The 18,336-nt window shown below is 38.7% G+C and overlaps 1 long non-coding RNA gene and 1 pseudogene across 7 annotated transcripts in view; both read left to right on the forward strand.

The window, feature by feature from the left end:
- The window catches only part of LOC144315678 (uncharacterized), a 127,196-nt gene that overhangs the window by 22,130 nt on the left and 86,730 nt on the right, over positions 1 to 18,336 (forward strand). For 5 of the 7 annotated variants that reach the window (XR_013381453.1, XR_013381448.1, XR_013381447.1 and 2 more), the window contains exons 4-5: positions 14,432 to 14,537; positions 16,736 to 16,856. This is a non-coding gene — a long non-coding RNA (uncharacterized LOC144315678). Of the gene's footprint in view, positions 1 to 14,431; positions 14,538 to 16,533; positions 16,644 to 16,735; positions 16,857 to 18,336 lie in introns of all 7 variants that reach the window. The other 2 variants (XR_013381450.1, XR_013381449.1) reach the window with 1 other exon arrangement.
- LOC144315310 (cleavage and polyadenylation specificity factor subunit 5 pseudogene) lies at positions 3,487 to 4,262 on the forward strand (annotated as a pseudogene).

Raw genomic sequence — 18,336 nt, forward strand, 5'->3', positions numbered from 1 at the left:
GTTCAACCAAATGGTCCAATTTTGAAAGTAGCAAGTGACATTTCTGCTTTCTTCAATGAACCATGCATTTCATCTTCATTAAAAGAATCACTTATTTTATTCTCTGTCAGTAGTTCATAATAAGGTATCAGTAGAGTACTGCTTATATGCTATGGCTTGCCTGGCCTGTAGAACAACTTCCCATGACCCTAATATTTCCCTTTGTGAACAGTACAGTATGAAATAGCCTGGTCCCACCCATATATAACCTGCAATTTCACAACAAACAAAATAGCATGGAAGACCATGCACAATTTTCATATATTGAGGACTGCTCAAAAATGTGAATCTGAGTATGTTTGTCATCTGAAAACATAGGTCATGAGTAAAGGAAACTTTGAGAAGATTATTTCATGAGAGAACAAAAGACAAGTCCCCTCTAGTGATCAGAAAAAAAAAAAATTGTCCCTTCCAACATCAAACAAATGGAATATTCTGAGTCTTAGCAATAGTGACATTGTTCACAGTGGAGGCTCTACATAGGGGAAACTGATTGTGATAGAAGGGTACTGAGATGAAGAACTTTGTACTTCACATTTCTGCTGTACATAAACATATAATCTATACGATCTGCTTAGAGTTTTTACAAAAGTATGCATATTTTTGTGTTAAAAATTTAGAAAGAGCAAAAATCTGATATAACCTCTAGGACATAGTTTGCTTTTAATAAACATTTTTTATCTATATTCTTCAGAAAAAGGGGTGAATAGTATCTGTCCTACCCTGTGCCCTTTCAGCTAGAACATAAATGCCCTTTGTCCTGCTCATAACCAAAACAAAGCAAAACAAACCTATGAAAAACAATAGTAGTTCTAAAACTTTCTTGGAGCCCATAATGTCTGCCTCTCCCTTCCACATGCATCACCCCTTTGTATTTCCTTGTTTATTTTGTTTCAGGATTCTCAGTTGCATACACTGACTTCAAAACTTACTTCTGGTCCACTTTGGTTCAGATAACTCTGTGGCCTCCCACTCTGGATCTTCAGATTTCCACTTTCCCATAGAAGAAGAGAAATTCATATTGAAAGGGCAAAGCATTTAGCAGGAAAGATGACAGAAACTAACCTGAAAAGACAGGAATCCAACAAGAGAGATAGACAGCAAGAAGCATTTTGAGGCAGAAAAGGAATTAAGCTACTCTCTATCATCCCTCACCCAAATATGAAGGACACTATTGGATAGGACCCCTAGGCTCAGTCAAGTAACAGGTAAAGTGATGAGACCATCTTGTTTCTCTTTCTGTTTCCTTCCCCAACTTTATGTCTATACCTGTTTGTCTTTCTTGTCTGTCTATTCAGCTAAACAAGTATGAACGAACTAACTTTGAAATTTTCTATAGGAGTAGAAAAGAAGAAAAATGTAGTCCTAATGCTTAAGGAAATTTGCCTGTAAATAGGGAGTGAAATGTATAATAGTATTAATAAGTAACTAAGAAAATAATAATAAGTAACTGAAAATAGAAGTCCCTCCTTTCTCCAAAAGAACTTGATAATTAAGGGCAGTCCTGGTGGCTCAGCAGTTTGGTGCTGCTGGCCCAGGGCGTGATCCTGGAGGCCCTGGATCGAGTCCCACATCGGGCTCCTTGCATGGAGCCCGCTTCTCCCTCTGCCTGTGTGTGTGTGTGTGTGTGTGTGTCTCATGAATAAGTAAATAAAATCTTTAAAAAAAAAAAAAAAAAAAGAACTTGATAAATAAGGAGTTCTATGGAGACTATTTGGCTTTGCAGAAAAGGACCAAGACCTGAATTTAGAAATAGGGACAGACAAGAGCTGAATTTTTTTGCATAATAAAATGAGGGGAAATACTGGATTTTGTTGGGATAGGAGTAGAAGAAAGGAGAAGAGAGAATAGCCCAGCAACTTACAGAAGTGGGAGAAGGACTTTTGATTAAAAATAGCCTAATATTTGATTCTGAGATTTTGCTTTGCTAGAGTATAGACTCCCCTCTTCTCCCTAAACTTTCAGTAGAGTCTGCAAATTGCAAAACACACACAAAAAAAATGGTATCTTTGTGGAAATGAGAAAAATGGACTAAGATCCATGCTTGGATAGAGGCCACAATGGAAATAAACAGGGAGAAAACACAAGATGGAAAATCTAGAATTCGGAGAAGGCAAGAATCTAGAGCCAGACACCGAAACCTACAACATAACCTATTTTGAACTCTTGAAAATCTTGGGGAGAGCAATGTATTTTATGCAGGGCATGGAACAGGAATATAGGCCAACCTAGATTTAAGGAGAAAGGAGACCAAACCTGACATATGGGTTCTCTAGGTAACTAGCCATATGAGGCTAGTGTATGTCTATGTCAAATATGTAATAAATACCAAACATACTAGAAAGAAAGTAAGAGATCAAAGCAGGCAGAGTCAGGGAAGTATTTTAGAAAAAGTAGAGTTCAAAGCATGGGCCTTGACCTGATCTCACTAGCTAATGTGAAATATGTCCACTTTGTTATACCATTAGTGCAATGTCATTTGGAAGCTGTGTCTTGGCCTCAAAGGTTTTATAAAGACACCCAAAGCCCATAGGGAAAATCATATGTAACCCAAATTGAAAAAACTGAGGAAAATAAAATTTCTTCAAAGGATCTCCCAGGAGAGTTCTGGTTTTCTTTGATCTTTTCAGCTGGGGTCTAATGCTACTGGTGTCTTTCCTATGAATTACCCGCATTGGAAAATAGAGAATGTGAACTTAGAATCCCACCCACTTCTTATGTGAGAAGAAGAATAGCATAGTTGCCAGATGTCTTTGAATCTCACTTCTGACATGCCTGACAGTGTGACCCTGAGACAGTCACATGACTCTTCTGAGCTCCACTCTGTAAAGTAGGGAATGAAGGCAGCTATTTCATAATATCATTAAGAAAATTATGAGACCTCATAAGTAAAGCACTTAGCAATACCTAACACACAGGAAATATTCAATAAACTGAAATCTTTATTGCTGTCAAGAGGAATTCCTATCATTAGCCATTCCAATGTAAAATTATTTTCTTTTAGATGTATATTCATTCAGTTCTATAAATATTTGAACTTAATAATATACATTTATAATATTATGCTAGATGTTAGAGGAACCACCAAAAATATAACTTTCCTACCATCTAAGAGTTTGCTATCTAGTTGGAGACACAAGATATATATACCCCATAAAATAATTTTTAAAAAAATACAAATGAAAGTCATTAAGTGCCAACAGGAGGAAAGAGCATATACCACTGTATGGAGATTTCACTATTTCTCTGAAAAAAAGGATTATCAGGAAAAAAGTATTTTCAGAAGAGCAGAAAATAATGTATTGCTCATGCCGACTTAGTAGCTATTTAATTCAACATTTTAACCACTCTATTACTAGGTCAGGCAAAGGTCCATCAATAAATCAATAAATATTTGATGAGCATCTACTATAATCAAACACAACTGATGTTCCCATATTAAGAGTGATGGCTACTGCTGAGCAGAACGCAGAATACCACTTCCAGCACAGGGAAAGTTTCTGGTCTCCCCCTTTCAGCTCATCACCAATGCCTGAGATTACCAGCATGTTCATGATGCTATGCAATTGCAGACTGGCTGTCCCCAAGTGGAGAGGAAAGGGCAGAGGGTGTGGGGGTGTCAACCACTTTGGCAACAAGTATATTGAGCCAACCAAGCCCCTCACCCTAGAGTGCACCGTCAACCTGTACCCTCTTAGTAATAATACTTTTGGTATAAAAAAGTTCCTCTACAAGGACAACTCTGTTGCAACTAGATTTCATTGCATGAATGAGGAATTTGATAAAATTGGAAAAAGCAGGATCATAGAAGGGGTTCTGATTGTGCATGAGTACTGACTGGCCCATGAGTTATTGCTACAGCTGGGAACAACTAAGTTACCAAGTTAAGTGAACTTAACCCAGAAGACATTAAAAGATTAAAAGCTTAACAGGGATACTGGGCTATCCAGGTCATTGATAGCTGCATTGGTAACTAACAGATACCAAATTTTGAATTTCCCTCGATATCCATGGATTTCTGCAGATATTACACAACCTAAGGAACACAAGTTGTTTTTGGTTCAACTTCAGGAAGATGCCTTGTTTGTGGTCTCTAAAATTACAAGCTGGTAGCTGCACCATTCTTTGAATTGCATAATGATACCACAGGATAAGCACCCGTAATTTCTAGTCTCCCTGAGCTTTTGAGGCAAGTTCAATTTTATATAAAACTGAATTCCTGAGCAGTAGAGAAATAAAAGAAATTGTCTCTCTGAACACAGCTATATACAATATAGAATAAATATGGTAGATGTATTTGTTTTTTGTTTTTGTTTTTGTTTTATCTACTGTCCATTGTTTGAATAGTAAAGTTAATATAAAAAGCTAGAGAGCAGTGTAATCAAATGTGGAAATGTTTCATTTACTTTTTGTTCTTTCTCTTTTTTTTTTTTTTTTTTTTGTATATTAAAGAAAGTGGAGGGATGCCTGGGTGACTTGGCAGTGCTCAGGGCGTGATCCTGGAGTCCCGGGATCGAGTCCCACATCGGGCTCCCTGCATGGAGTCTGCTTTTGCCTCTGCCTGTGTCTCTGCCTCTGTGTGTGTGTGTGTGTGTGTGTCTCATGAACAAATAAATAAAATCTTAAAAATAAAAGAAAGAAAGTGGACTTCAAAAAAATTTTCTACCATGCCGTATCCTCTTTAGGTCTCAGTATATCATACCAACTTTAACCAATTCTTATTGTAAATATACTGCAGTTGTGACTGCTTGTTTACCTCTCATCCTAACCTTTAATGGTGTTTGTTCCAGTGTATTAGGACCAATCAGCAGTCTCAAACTGCTCACCAGTATATGACTTCTTTCTTTTTTCTTTTCTTTTGTTTTTTCTTTTCTTTGCTTTTATTTTCTCTTCTTTCTTTTTCCCTTTCTTTTCCTTACTTCCTTCCTTTTTCCCTCCCTCCCTCTCTTCCCTCTGGTCTCTCTTTCTTCCAAAAAACACCGTTTGTGTCATTGCTCTAGGGTGGTACTTTATAAACTTTAATCAGCACAGGAATCACCAGGTCCCTTGTTAAAATGCAGATTCTGATTTCAGTAGGTCTGGCTGGGGAGACTTAAAATGCTGCATTTCTAATAAGCTCCCGGGAGGTGCCAATGGTGCTAGTCTGTGGAGCATGCTTTGAGTAGCAAGGCACTAGTTCTCAAAACCCCTTACAGCATGATGACTATAGTTAAAAATACTATACTATACACTTAAAAGTCACTATGAGAGTAGAGCTTTAGTGTTCTCACTGTAACAACAAAATGGTAATTATGCAAAATAAAGGATGTTAACCTTATTTTGGTAAACATCTCACGATATATACATGTATCACATCATTACATTGTACACCTTAAACTTGCACAATATTATATGTCAGTTTTATCTCAATAAAACTAGAAAAGAAACCTCTACAGTGTATTTCTTTAAACAGCAAGACTTAGCTGGGGAGGCAAGGAATACAAGCAGAGACTTTGCCTGCTTCTATCATTCTATTATTATAATCTATTAACCATTCAATAACAACGGTTAATAATTCCTGAGGACTCTCTTTTTGCCATGCATTGTGCAACGTGCACTGACTGCATTTATTATTTCCTTTAGTCTTTACAACTACCCCGTGAAGTAGGAATTATTATTTCTTTTTTTAAAAGATTTATTTATTTATTTTAAAAAGAGAAGAGACACACAGAGAGAAAGAGAGCATGCATATGAGTAGGGGAGGGGCAGGGGGAAAGTAAGAAGCAGATTCCCCACTGAGCATGGAGCCAGAAGCAGGCCTTGATCCCAGGATCCCAAGATCATGACCTGAGCTGAAACCAAGAGTTAGGCGCTTAACTGACTGACTGAACCACCCAGGTGCTCTGGAATTATTATTTGTGTTTTACAGATGAGAAGACAGAGGCCTAGAGAGGGTGAATAATTTGTTCAAAGGCACATCAAGTAGTTAATCCATGGCAGAGACAGGAATTGAACAGAAGCAGTCTAGCTTATCGCTGATTGTCAAATAAAGGTATAAAACTGCAAAAAAAAAATTTTAAATTAAAAAAAATTTAAAAAAAAAGAAGCAGTCTAGCTTAGGGTCTAAACTCTTCACACTCATTATCCTGTCTCTTTCATACTAACTGAACCAAAACATAACCACATTTGGTTCTAAGGCAATAGATTAATCTATTGTTCAATGTCCTTACAACTGGAAATCCTTAAGAGCTCTTTCCCAAAAATTGGGAAAGGGTGAGCTATGGGTGATTTATAAAAGTGCTCCCTACTATGCCTCAGGGAATGTCTACTAGTTAAAGTGCCAAACCTCTAGGTAGCTCACTACCACCCACTAATTATGAGCCATCACCTATTTCTGTTCCCCAGTCCTGTCACTGTACTTGCCACCTTGGATCTTCCACTGGCATGATGAGCACCTAAAGGCCAGCTCTGACCACTTCCCAAACCACACTCCAGACCCTTCCAGGCAATTTCTACCTTCCTCCACCAGTCAAGAAGGAAAGTTTGGACACTGAGATAGTTGTGAGCCACAAAAATGAATTCAGGTTTATTAATTTGTAGTCAGGAAAGGCTTTAGCAAATCAGGGAACATTTTGCTTAAATGACCTCATCTCCTATTTGTATCCTTAATGGAGAAACTGAAATTGTCAAAGCGGTGGAATATGTTGCCTCCTTTTGCACACAAATAATTTATTTTAAGACTTTTCATGCCTTCAGGGTTCTCTTTTCTGGGTCACAAATGATAAAGCGCACAAAATTTTATTCATTTCTATCATAGTCCTGGAGATGTTAAAAATCACATTTTGCTTTTAATAGCTTCTCTATCAATACAGGTAGTAACCTCTTAACCAGCCTCCCGTCTCTAACTGCTATTTCTGCCAGTCTGTCTTAACTGTGGAACAATTCGCTTGTGTGAGCTCTCATTTATTAAGTGCAGACTACAGCTAAGTGCTTTGCAGAATATATACAGTATTAGCACTTTGTGAGATTCTTTGTGGTTTTGTGTATGGAGGACAATAATATGTCTTACATTCATGTAGTTCTTTATATTTTTCAAAGGGCTTTTTGTGTTGTGTCTCATTTGATCCAAAACTACCTTGCAAGAGAAGTAGAATAAATATTATTCTATTTTATAAGTAGAAAAACTTGAGTGTCATAGAGGTTAAGTGATTTGTTCTGGGTTAGACAACAAGTTTTGTCAGTGTGAGTTTGGAACTAGGGGTCCCCTAACTCATTGTACACTTTTTTTTTCAATACAAGAAAATGCAAAACAAAACAATCACCAACCACCAATACTAAATAACTATTACAATATTTTCATGGAAGGAAGGAGGGGAGGAAGGAGGGAATAGTATTATTGGCTGATTGGTTTGCAAAGGAGATAGAATTTTATCTCACTTTTGAAGGATAGATGAAATGTTAATGGCCAGTAGGAGAAGGAATTGTATAAGCAACAGTGTGGGTACATGACCATCTGTGGATATGCAAGTTGGGTTTATGAGGCATTGGGTAAAAAAATATGACTAGAGCAGGAGACTTAAGAAGGAAGTTAATAAGAAGTAAACAGGGATCCCTGGGTGGCTGACCGGTTTAGTGCCTGCCTTCGGGCAGGGCGTGTTCCTGGAGTCCCAGGATTGAGTCCCACATCAGGCTCAGTGCATGGAGTCTGCTTCTCCCTCTGCCTGTCTCTGCCTCTGTGTGTGTGTGTGTGTGTGTGTGTGTGTGTGTGTGTCTCATGAATAAATAAATGAAATCTTTTTTAAAAAAAAAAAAAGTAAACAGATCAGATGGTAGAGAATCTTCAATATCAGCCTAAGTAGTTTAATACTCTTCATATTTGCATAGTTTAAAACTAATATATAGATAATGCATATTGCTTTTTAAGTCAATCCATGAATCTCAACAATAACCACCAGGCTTAATGCTGGGCAAAGTACAAAGGATATTTGACCTTGTGATCTTTCCACCTGAGGTCCTACCCCCACTACTAAATAACTCTTGCCCAACCTTTGATCTGAATCATCATATTTGTACATATACAGTACATAGATAAGGCCACAGGTCTCAGTGCTTGACCATTTTTTGTTGAGAAGTATTTGCCAGAAGTCTATCATAGTAATAAGTAACTGAAATCCATTTCACTAGTTACATAAATTAGCCAGTTTTTTTTTATTGCAATCAAGCAATTGAATTTAAATATTAAGGAAATTCAAAACACTAATAGTATATTATATGTGATCACATATTTCTTTAAAAAAAAGAAAAAGAGATGGTGCCTGGGTGGCTCAGTCAGCTAAGCATCTGACTCTTGATCTCAGCTCAGGTCTTGATCTCAGGTTGTAAGTTCAAGCCCCATGTCGGGCCCCATGTTGGGCTCCATGTTAGGCTTTTTTTTTTTTTTTTTCTACTTAAAAAAAGAAAAAAAGAAAAAGCAACTGGACTCTATATACTGTGGGACTCATTACATTTAGCCCAGATCCAGCATCTTCTTGTTACCTATCTCCATCCTTGGTGATGAGAATTACAGTTGAGAAAAAGAATAGTGAGATTCTGTAGAAATTTCTTGGTAAAAGAATACTGAATTATGTTCCCTAGAGCCTATTGACAACCTTAGAATTTCTAACCTTGACACTCTTAGCATTGTGGGCCTAATAATTCTTTGTTGGGGCTGGGGCAGAGGGCTATTCTGTGTATCAGAGGATGTATAGCAGCATCCATGACCTCTACCTACTAGATGTCACTCTTAACCCCCTCGTTGTGAAATCCAAAAATGTCTCCAGATAGTACCAAGTATCTCTGGATGGCAGAATTGTCCCTGGTTGAGAAGCACTGGACCACAGCACAAAATCTCAGGATTTTAACAATAAGTTTGAAAAAAAAAAATAACCCAAGAAAATAAATGAACTACCCTCTGTATTTCCCTAAGCTTCCCAGTTCATCAAGACTTTGCTATATAATCTCATTTGCCCAGGTAAACCTATCCAAACCAATAATGAGAAGGAAAAAAAAAAAAAAGAAAAAAGATGACAGAAAATAAATCCCAGCTATGAACCAGTTAACTAACATTCCACACGAAGTTATAGACAATTTCCCCCAAGAAATTAAATTCCTTTACAAAAGTACCCTGAGGACTTTAACACAAATCACTCTTCTTACTTGAGACTATTTATCATTTTTTAGAGCTTATAAATTATACACACCAGCAGCAATTTTATACACCAACAACCACAATAATCCAGACACAAAACAGAGCAGTTGAAGGGTACACTCTAACAAAAGAGATGGAGGGAGGGAGCAAGAAAAGAACTAACCATGCTCTCCTTTAGAGCTCTCCTCTCAGGGACATCACTTTTCCTTTTTGTCCTCACTGTCTTAATAGATTTCATCTTCCTTTAAAAGACAAGTCACGATCTGTCCCTGAAGACAGCCGTTATCATTAAAACGCTCCGCTGGGGGCAGAGGGGCAACATTACTCAGTGTGAGACAGGACATGTGAGAGGATGTGTGACACTCTTCCTTCAGGGCCAGCATTTTGGAGAATGGAGGGACTAAGACAGGATGCTCAGAGGTCAACCCTTCCATCCTCTGGTTGAAGCTGCCACCAAAGCCATTTAAGAAGGAAAATAGTCAACTCCCTCAATTTACATTTCTGGAGTGGAGTTGTTTTCACTCAATTAAAAGAGAGAAGATAGATCCCAGAGCAATAACGTTTCTCTCCCAGTTATATCCTACGCTCCCCTTAGTGCTCCTGATATGAACATCACTTAAAACGATCAAGAATCAGATACTAGATATTCATCTGTGCAACACACCAAATACATCACTCCTGCACTCCCGTGTTGGGGGTGAAAAGAAACAGATGAAGGACACACACAGTGGTCACCTTCCATTGCAGCACTTTTCCTCTCCCCATTATTTTGAGTAGTAACCAACATATCACAATTAAGCTGCACACCATCTACGGAACTCAGTAGATAGAAAATAAAGTAATTACAGTATTTAGAGCTGGAAGGCACCTTGAAACATCTCTAATTCCAAGCTCATTTAACAAAAAGGGAAAGCCAGAGCCAGAGAGGTAAAATGACACTGTCCAAGGTCATTTGGCTCATCAGTGACCTGTGAGAACCAGAGCCCCTGTCTCCTGACTCTGAAATACTCTGACAGTAATGCTGCTTCTCAGACCAGCTCACAATGGCACCAGAAAGCCAAAAATAAAAATAAAAATAAAAATTAGGAGTTCTTGTATCCAAACAAACCAGAGACAGTATTTGGCTTTGTGAGACTGCTCAGCAGCCATTCTGCTTCCGGAATGGTACCACCTCAATTCCCTTTGAGTCATTGCTGTGTCTCCTATTAGCCATGTGGTTCAGCTGGATTTGGTCTCACTGTCAGTCCCATGAATCCGCCTCCTTTTTTTTAAATAGGTTTTATTTATTTATTCATGAGAGATACAGAGAGAGGAGCAGAGACATAGGAGGGAGAGGCAGGCTCCCTGTGAGAAGCCTATGGTGGGACTCGATCCCAGAACTCCAGGATCATGACCTGAGCTGAAGGTAAACGCTCAACCACTGAGCCACCCAGATGCCCCTGCATCCTCCTTTTAGATTCACATTTAGCTGCAAACCCTACACAGTAAGTGAATTTATCAAATTGCTTTTTTCCCAGTGAAGAGAAATAGGAGCATCAGGAAGGCAAGCACAATGAAGGTAGGATTGGAACTAGGAATCAGAACCCCAAGTATACACCTTTCTTTTGTTTGAAGCTGGTGCTGAGAAGTTTCTATTATTATATAGCCCAAGAGGCTTGTGAGAGCTCACAACTAGAGAGGCCCCACACTTCCCACCAGATATCACAAGGCAACTGCTACAGAATATAACTCCAGTTGACTAGCTCAGAGTCCCCTGGATCCAACCAGGCATTAACAAGAGAGTTCTCAAAGAACTCTACCAAACAACAGAACATTGTGCTTACATTCCAAGCCACTTCGGGTAAATACTCTAATCTTAAATGAAATCCCACATGTGCTGAAAATCAATGACTCCATTTATTACTAGTTATGAGTTTATGCTGCTGAAGTTATTACCAGAAGGAGGAATAGGTCTCCCTTTATATCTTTATTTTTAAAAAATATTACCCAAGTAATAACAACAATAATATTTTATATTTTTTAACCTAAAGATTATATTTGACTAGCATTTTTATATCTTTCATAACCTAACAGAAAAAGACAAACACATGATTTCATTTATATGTAAAATCTAAAAAGCAAAACAAATGAACAAACATAACAAAAAAACAGATTCATAGATAATGGAAAACAATCTGATGGTGAGAAGGGAGGGAGATGAGGGCATGGGTAAAGTGGGAAAAGGGACTGAAAGGTACAAACTCCCAGTTATAAAATAAAAAAAATACCAGTTGCAATGTACAGCATGGGGAATATAGTTGATACTCTTATAACAACTCTTATATAACAACGTTGTGTTGTTTTGTTTTAAGATTTTATTTATCCATTCTTGAGAGACAGAGAGAGAGAGAGAGGCAGAGACACAGGCAGAGGGAGAAGCAGGCTCCATGCAGGGAGCCCGACGTGGGACTCGATCCCAGGTCTCCAGGATCACGCCCTGGGCTGAAGGTGGCGCTAAACCGCTGAACCACCCAGGCTGCCCTCTTATAACAACTTTGTATGGTGGTATATGGCAGCTGGATTTATCATAGTGATCACTTCCTAATGTATATAAAAATTGAATCACTGTGTTGTACACCTAAAACTAATATTGTATGCCAACTACACTTCAATTTAAAAAAAAAAAACCTAACATATATTGTCTCATTTGATCCTCACAAGGCATTATTTATCCCCATTTTATAGATGAGAATTACTGAGTCACTGATTCAAAGTAACTACCCAGTAATGGTAAAAGAATGGTAGAACCAGGACTCATGACAAGATTAAGACACATTTATTTAATATGATGCAAAGAGTAGGGGTCCTTTATTTTTCTTGTAATGGCTCCAAATAAATAATTCTCCTTCTCTGTCTTCAAAGCTTTGAAGTTTTATCTAATCTCCATAAAGACATAGATAGATCCTAAAGCAGACACAAAGAAAATGCTTTTGAAGTAGCATTGACATTGTAAGAACTTTTGACGGGTTCATTCAAATTTTATGAAATCTGGCTTGGCGCTTCTGATCCTGCTAGAGAGTTTGCTGTGGTGATATGTGTGCATGCGCATATGTGTGCATGCAAACAAATGCATGTGCATGCACATATCAATGTGAATTGACAGAAAGGCAACATGTGATAGGCCATACTATGAAAATGAAAGGCTAAAAATTGCATTTATTTTTTACATAGCACTATTGACCTTAGTTTGGGATTCGTCATTTACAGAGCCACTTTAGGTCACCTGACATTCAAAGTGATCCCCTAGCTATGATATTTACATGAGCTCTTATTCCTCTTTCTACTAAAAATAAGTAAGCATTTTGAACAATAACAATGATCTTGTGTCTGTGAATCTGGAGATGCCTTTTAAATCCCATGCTCTGAGAAGCAGAACTAAGTCAATCAGAGGCGTTTAACTCTCATCAAGATATTCATTTACCTGGATCTGCTTTTTCCATTTGTTTTTACAATCATCAATGATGAGGAAATTTGGCCACTCTACTGAAGTTTCAGAAGATTTAGTGAGAGGTTTTGAATTATTTCCCGATTCATGCTGGGAAGATCCAGAAAGGCAGCAGAAGCAAGCAGCAGCCAATTCCCAGAGCAGGGGAATGGAAGAGCCATTTCCGGCATTGTCACAGGAAGAAATAGGAGAAGGAGATGGGGGTGTGGAGAAGACTAGACATCTCTCCCAACCTTCCAGTGCTTCAAATGGGCCAGCTCCATGTCTGTTTTATATGTTGGGATTTTGCTTAAGAATTATTATGCTAATCTCTGGTTCCAAAGACACACTGAAAAACCTTTAAAAATTTGAGAGCCATTCAGACAAAATAACTTGGCCCATATTACATAGTCCCTGCAAAACAAGGATCCCAGCCCTAAGTCATCCATGTCCCAGCACTGTTCTCGTCAGCAGTCCTCCTGATTTCCTACCTCATTTCATCCACACAGCAACCAGGCAAAGTAGATAATATTAACCTTTTTATATAGATGCAAAAACTAAAGCCCAAAACTTCAGATTATCTTGGCTATCTAGACTAAGGTTAGAATACCTGTCTTCTGACTACAAACTCCCATGTTGTTGGCACTATATGCACCGTGTCTCAATGCAAAAGACAGTGGGTTTATAAAAAAATAAAATAAAATGTGAGTCATGCTATCTCCTTTTCCTATTTTAATTTAAATTGTCTTCTGCAGACACCACCCTGTCTCTTCTGAAATGTTCTTTGTCTTTGATCTTTGAGTCCGTTTCTTCTCTATCAAACTAACTGTGTCTGTAGTGCCCTTCCAAGATGACCTCTGCTGGCACAGAAAGCCATCCAACAGGCCATTTGTCACACCTGATATCTTCTCTTATAGGAAAGGGACAAAAGGCTGTCTTTGAGCCCCCTTTGAAAGTGTTTTCATGCTAATCCAAGAATTACTGTTGTGTTTGTTTTCTAGCTGGTGCAGTGTGAAGTCATTCATGGGGCCGCATGGACCTTGTCTAGTCACATTCCAGGCCATTTTTGGAACATTTTGGGGAAACGCATCATCGCTCTGCTGGTGGGAGACAAGTCTGTGTCTCTGCCTGAGGCTGGCAGTCAATGCATCTACGCCCTTGACTGCACATGAAAACATCTCCTGCCATCTCTGCCAGGCATCCCACTACACACACACAGGAAGAGGGGAGCAGAATTAAATGCTCATCCAAAAAAAAAATCAGGGAGAAAACAACCACCTCCTAAATGTGTATCTCTCTGGAAAACAAGGAAAGAAAGTGAGCTAGCACTTTAGTTAAGGAAAGGCAAGCTTTTCCCAAACAACCTAAGTTGTTATGGGGTAACAGAAGTAGACCCAGAATGGGAATTGAGAGACACAAACACTAATTCTGATTCTGCCAATAACTAGTTATATGACTTTGAGCACATTCTTTTATTTTGTCCCTTATAAAATGGTGCTAATATTTCAAACTTCATAAGGATTAAATGAAATACTGCTCACTGATTAACTTGATAATTGAAAGAAACTAAACCAATTGCTATTGTTTTTGCTCTGGCTTCTGGATCTCAATCCTTCAGTCTGCAAAATGAAGACAGACCTATGACCCAAAAGCCAGCTGTGTATATGAAATACTCAGGGAGCTTTTAAAAGATCTAAATTGGGGGCCTCACTAAAATCTTGAGCATTAGGGTCCAAGAACATGTTTTTGTTTTAATTTACCAGGTTATTTGGATACAGCCTTTCCAGAACTGATTTTTAGATCTCCTGGACTATTCACTGAAGGTCACCCACTCAGTGCTTTGTGATTCTTGAGGACAAAACAGCTGAGGTGAGCTAAGGTAGCCAAAATTTCACCATTAAAGATTCAGTATTTTGAGTTACAAAACCTTTGTTTTCAAAAGTCCCCACTAAAAGGCAAATACCCTTCATAGAGGCAATATCCTAATCCAGTGTAGCTTACTTGTTGGCCATTATCAATTATACTAACTGATTGAGAGGATAGTTAACATAGTGAAACCAAAGAAATGCTTGTGTATGTGTGAGGGTAGAATTTCCTAGAATAATATCTTTATTTTCAAATATGGTAAATAAGCAGCAGAGAGCTTATAAGTAGAGTGATCATATAATTTTCCATCCAAAATGAGAATAAAGGGATTATTGATAGTCACATTAGATATAAACCAGGGCATACAGTAATATATGTTCACCCTAGTTATAAAGGAATTATCTACATCACAAAGAAAGTTAACATTTAAGAGAGAGAGCCTAGAAATATCAAAGAACGGGACTAGAAGTTCAAGCCCCAGACTTCTTCACTGACTCACATCACAGCCTGTTGTGATTCAAATTCATTTCACTTTGGGTCCATGTTCATCCTTATTTCTCAGAAACAAGCTAAAAGTATGTATGTATTATACCTTTCTCTTCTACTTCTTTCCTATCTCCATATTCTAGCTGGCCCATTTTGGGGCTTGGACTCCATCACATCTGTGATATTCCATTGACTCAGAGAATTTACTAAGGGTTGAAGGTGCCTCTCCTTGGGATAAGCAAAGATACCTGCTATGCAAGATCAACAGAAGCCCATATGAATACCAGGACTCTACCCAGATCCTTAGACAATCCTGTATTAACTGTCCAGAGACTCTGTGCTTTGCCCCTCTGATTCCCATCAGAGGTACCTTAACTAAACCCAAGCGGCCAGTCTGTCAATACCCACCAGGCAGCAGGAAAAATGTCTCTTCCCAACATTAGATTTTCTAATATCACTTATCTAACAAAGGTTATTTCACTCTAGCTTTATTTCTGGGAGATGACTCCTGAGTTGGTAATGACCCCTTCCTCTACCTCTATTCTCAATCAGCCATATTAACAGGTACCAAACACCAGGCTTGGGATTTTAAAAAAATAAATAAATAACCTGTTTTTCAGTTCCCCTTCATGTTTGAAAGGAAATTTGTAAATTGTCTACTTGACTTAATTTTTCCTCTGGACTCACACCTATTTGCTATAATAAGAAGTTCCCCCCGGGGTTTCACTCATCTGCAGCATGTGGCAGGAAAAAGGGGGATTACAATTGTATTTGTCGACATTTCCGAGTGGATTTTCTTTCAGCAAGTCTGCTATCAATTCTGTCTGCTGAAATAGCATTTTAATGTGTTACCTGCCGGTCAAGTATGTTCTGTTAAGTTAACTTCTGCCTCTGCTGTGTTTTCTAATGCTGTTTACCATTATTTTTTCCCATTGTTATCAAGCTTATTATTTTTAACAGAAATGTGGACTATGCTGTTTTGATCATGTCTCTATTTCTGCGGTACATTAAGTTGAAAAGAAAAAAGGGGAGGGTGTAGAGAAAGCAGCAAACTGGGCCTTCTCCTGCTGGAAAGACTCTTTTAATGATTTTTATTCTGTAGATGGGGAGATGCTCTTAACCTCCCTGGCCCAGTAAGATGTGATTTCTTGACACTGAGCATATTGCAAATGCATTTTTATCAGAGTCGTATAAGGTGGACACCGAGGGGATTTCTCCAGTACTTAACAAAGCCATCTATTTGCAACACAAAGTGATGCTTTGTTTACCCTTCCTCTTTGTCCTGGGCATGGTATTATTCTAGAGGCATTGCTTCTCCCCTGCAAACTGTCAGTGGCCAAGGGTACTTTTCAGTGTGTTTGGGATCATAATTGGCAAAAATGTCTGCTCAGTAGTGAAACAGAGGTAAAGGTCAGACACAACACGGTGGGGGCCATTCTCCAGTTTGCATGACACAGACACCAAAGTATCTTGCCCATTCTCCAAAGTTCACAGACCCTTCTCCGTATTCCAGGGACACAGCCTTTCCTCCCTGCCAGATAATTAGCAGCAGCAGCAAGCCCAGCCAACTTGTCACTGGGCACTCAATGGTGCTCCTTTCCTCCAAGCTCATTTCCTTGGAAGGTGAGAGCCATTATCGTAAAGAGGGATATTGTAAATTCTGTTCCTCCTGCTACACCATGGCTCTGAACAGAGAAATTTGTGTTTTCTGCCAGGAAGAAGAATAACATTTATTTAATGGATGCTGAGCAAAAGGTATTCACATTTCATGCTTCGGGGCTTAAGCCGATCCTAGATCAGTAGGGAACTTTTCCAGGCTCCGAATTGTACAACTGGGTAAGTGCTTAGTGCTAACAACCCTTCTGTCCCCATCCAGGCATGGTCTGAGGTCACCATCTCAGGGGTGTCCCCGCATCCCCTCAGCTCCTAAATTTGCTCACAAACCATACTTTACATCCCTGCTCCTGCCAGCTTCCCTTACAAACTTAAACCTATTGGTATTTTTTTATAGATAGCTCTGCTCCACTGAATTCCAGTTCTGCTTCACCAGCATCCCAGACCCTTCAAGGGAATCCCCTATAGTGTTAGAGCTGTAATACATGAGTGTTTCCTCATTCAGCTTTTGGGACAGCCGAAAACCAAGAGGACAGGAAAAAGAGGGTAGCTTTCAAGCTAGAAAGATCAATCTAAGTTTAACTCACCTTTGCACCCTAAGTAGTTGGATAATCATAAATTGCTATATCTCATTGACAGTTTCCTCACCTGTAAAAAGGAATAATAAATCTTGCCTTGCAGCATTGTTGCAGGGAACAAGTAAAGTCACATGTAGATGTGTGGTCCGTAGAGGACAGAAGTTGGATCACGTCTCCCTTCTCTCAGGGGACTGCAATCTAGTCTGCCTCTAACACTAACTTGCTAAGTGACTTCTAACAAGTCATTCAAATTCTCTGTGAGTTCATCTTCAAAATGAGGAAGAGAAAAACCTCTATCCTGCCTTCCCTGCAGGATTATTATAAGGATTAAATGAAATATTCATTAAAACAGAAATTTCTACAATGTAAAAAAAAGAAGTGTTGCGAAGAAATAAGGTGTTACTATTATGCTCATGCTTACTCTTATTATCTTTAAATTCTAAAATTGTATGCTTTAAAAATATTTTAAATATGCCCACAATCAACTAGACCTATCTAAAATTAAAATGATGCCTTTTAATCACTTATAGATATAGGCCACAATGCTCTAATGGTAGAAAAGCTGACATAATCTTGTGTTTTGAGAATAGATTTGTTCTCAGAGCTGGGACAAAAGATTCCTGGTGGCTTGGTCTTTACAGAAAATGAATAAGGACTTGGAAATTTTATTGCATCACAATTAGGTGAAAAGCCTTGTATGTAAATACGTGAAGCATATAATAGACATTCACTAAGTGTCAGATTTCAACTGTTCATGGTGTGCCAGTCAGTCTTGGCCTTTCTCCTCACTCCCACTGCTGGCCTTTTGACTCTCTCCACCATTCCTTCCCATATACTTCGCCTCTCCTCCCCAGTTCCTAGGGCCATCTGCACCAAGCTAACCAAGCACTTCCAGTTGCACACCCTACCCTTACTGCTAGTCTTCCCCAGGCATAAATTCCCAATGTCCTAGCTAAGGTTTTGGGAGATTCTGCTTTGTTCTGGTTTCCTGAGCCCTTTCTCACTGATGTCCAGGGATCCTTCTCCATTTTCAGGACTCCTCACTACTTGACCTCAAATCCTCCAGGATTTAAGACTCTTCTGTTTACAAATAACAAAACCATTTTGTTTGTTACAATAACAAA

Source organism: Canis aureus, chromosome 6 (genome assembly GCF_053574225.1).
Source record: "Canis aureus isolate CA01 chromosome 6, VMU_Caureus_v.1.0, whole genome shotgun sequence".
Classification (NCBI taxonomy): Eukaryota; Metazoa; Chordata; class Mammalia; order Carnivora; family Canidae; genus Canis; species Canis aureus.